Consider the following 2,938-nt stretch of genomic DNA (forward strand, 5'->3'; position numbering starts at 1 on the left):
AGCAGCAGAAGTAAGTTTCTCCTCAGATCAGGGCTTCCTGAGACCACCAAGGAGCTTTGAGTGCCTCCTCATGGGGGAGGCTGTGATGTTCCGATGGGCTCTTAAATCCTAGCTGCAGGGATGATGGGGCAAATTGGAGTGCTGTGAATCAAGACAGTGCTGTATGATGTTTACATGGGCATCTGCCCCCTGGCTTCCTGAGACAAGCAGGCTGGGTGACAGACTCTGGCCCAGGAGAATCCTGGCTGGGGCCAGTCTTCCCTGTGATTTCTCTCCCTGTGCCTCAGTTTCCACATCTTTTGAAGTTCACAACATCCTTTGGGATTCCTGTGGGGGTGTTGAAGGCAGGCAGGAGTTTCTCCCCAAGTCGTATGGCCTTTATTCGGAATACCTCTTCTCCTGTCAGGTAGAAGGCTGAGATGAGTCCTCCTATGCAGCGGATGCTCACCTCAAACAAGGATGCCTCTCCACTCACATTCAGGTGAAAGCTCTCTTCAACCCAGGCCTTGGCCTCCTGGAACTCCTCCTTCATCTCCATGAGGTGAGGTTGTCAAGGGCATCAATGATGGTGACCCCACTGAGCCCTCTGTGTCTTCAGTGTCTTCTCTACAAAGGGCTCCAGACCTCGGGAATCATCAGTCCATCTTCCTCTGTGGGAGCTCCTCTGAGCTCTCTGACAGCCTCTGAGTCCCACTTGAGTCTGAAGTTCTGGCTTTGCGGCTTTTTTTGTTGTTGTTGAATGTGTATAAATGATTTATTCTTAGACAAGGCCTAGAGTTTTATTTCTTCTTGGACACACCCACAGTTCGGCCACACCAGCCAGTGGTCTTGGTGTGCTGGCCTAGAACACGAAGGCCCCAGAAGTGACCCAGCCCTCTGTGGGCCTGAATCTTCTTCAGCCACTCTAGGTCTTTCTGGAGCTTGTTGTCCAGACCATTGGCCAAGACCTGGCTGTATTTGCCATACTTCACGCCTTTCTGTCTGTTCAGGAACCAGTCAGGAATCTTGTATTGGCGTGGATTCTGCATAATGGTGATTACACACTCCACTTCATCCTCAGTGAGCTCTCCTGCTGTCTTGGTGAGGTCAATGTCTGCTTTCCTCAACACCACACGAGTGTATCTTCGCCCACACCCTTAATGGCAGTGATGGCAAAGGCTAGTTTTCCGCTGACCATTAAGTAATTATTAAGTATTTTAAGTGTTGTTCCTATATGGGTCATTTTAATAACAATTAACTTTTACATACCAAATTTAAATCTGCAAAGTAAAACTAAAGTTTACATATATCATTTCATTGGCTCACTGTAAAAATCCTGAAAGAAAAGCTTTAGCAAGCCTCAGAAAGATACCAATTTGCCCAAAATAACATAGCTAGTCAGTGTTGTTGAAGCAGAGTATCTGACCTAAATCCTATTATTTCCTCTATTATTAAATACAATTTCCTTGGAAAGGAGGGCCAACTCCCTTCATCCCACCCCCTTGTCCTACACAACTTAATCTTATATTTCTCCATAAAGTAAGTACCATGTGCTTCTTGTTATTGAGTCAGTTCTGACCAACTCTGTATATGGTTTCTGAGGAGCTACTGGTGAACTTGAACCGCCAACTTTGTAGTTCAAAATGATCTTGCTGTCCAGTGCATTAACCCACAGTGCCACAACAGGACTGCATATGCTTGTTAAGCAGGTAGAATAAAGAAAGGAATAGGGTCTCGAGTCACTCTCTGTATAACCTGTCTCAGCATAAACAAGACAACCTCAACAATGAGGAGAGTTCGGAGAAGAGGGATGTGTGAGAGAGGAAACCATGGTAAGCAGAAAATAAGCAAAAGCCTGAAAAACAAGACTCAAGGAAGCCTTATTTAGACAAATTCCCCAGATCTCAGCAGAAAATTAGACCAGCCCCAGGAATAAGGAGACCTAATAGGAGGTTTAAAAAAAAAAATTAAAAATTAAAAAAGTAAATGTTATAAAGGGAAAGAAAATTAGCCAGAAGTACAGCTGGAGCCCCTGACAGAGTAATAGATATATAAAGGAAAGCCAAATTATATTCATGGCTCCTCTTCCTTTTCTTTCAAGACGTGGAAGCTCATTCTTACCTCTGTGTATGAACGTCTGAACTGAACAGATTCTCAATTCTGCCTAAGCCTCTTGTCTCTCTAGCCTTTTTTTGCATGGGGTAAGTGCGTTTATGCCTTCCCAACTCTTTGGAAGGACAGTAGCACCATTCCAGGGACAGCACTTCAATTGTGACATGCTCACTGTTCCTGGCCCTTGAGATTAAAGAGAGCCACAGAAGTGTGTGGTGATCTGAGCTCTTCCAGTTCTTTCAAAAAGAGATTAATAGCCTCAACAAGGGAAGTCACCAAGAGTGTCTAAATGATGTGTTAAAAACAGCAGGGGATGAAGCAGGATAGGAGGTATATGAAAAAATAAGGAAGACCTCACCCGACTCATAACTCTTGAAGTTATCCTTTATTGTGACTCCCTTGTTACTTCTGGCATCAACTGTTTCAGCTGCTCAGCACTTTTGAGATTCGTCCCCAAGAAGAAAGCAAAGCCAATCCAATTTTTCTTCAATTATATAGTTCCACTCACATCCTTTAAAATGTAATTAATCAGGATGGTGTGTGGCCATTTCCAAACCAGAAGCCAAAACTTCTTTAACCTTTAAGAAAACATCTCCCACCCAGGGAGAGAGCCTCCTTACTTGTTCTTCCAGCCAAAAAGTGAGGGTGAGAACAGGTCATCTGTCTCGATTCTATACGTATTACATGGGCCCCATGTCTGATCTTTGAGGTCCAAGAAAACACAGAATCCCAACTGAGTAGCTCTTGAAAAATCCTCTGTAAATCTGTTTGAAATTGTCTACTGGCTGGAATTTTCACATTCACACTGATGGTGTCTGATTTTCCATTCTTTCTTTTAATAAAGCTT

The 2,938-nt window shown here is 43.9% G+C and overlaps 1 pseudogene; it reads right to left on the minus strand.

Annotated features, from left to right (window-relative positions):
* Positions 1-779: 779 nt before the first annotated feature.
* LOC102815603 lies at positions 780-1,177 on the minus strand (annotated as a pseudogene).
* Positions 1,178-2,938: the final 1,761 nt, after the last annotated feature.

Source organism: Chrysochloris asiatica, unplaced genomic scaffold (genome assembly GCF_000296735.1).
Source record: "Chrysochloris asiatica unplaced genomic scaffold, ChrAsi1.0 scaffold00120, whole genome shotgun sequence".
Lineage (NCBI taxonomy): Eukaryota > Metazoa > Chordata > Mammalia > Afrosoricida > Chrysochloridae > Chrysochloris > Chrysochloris asiatica.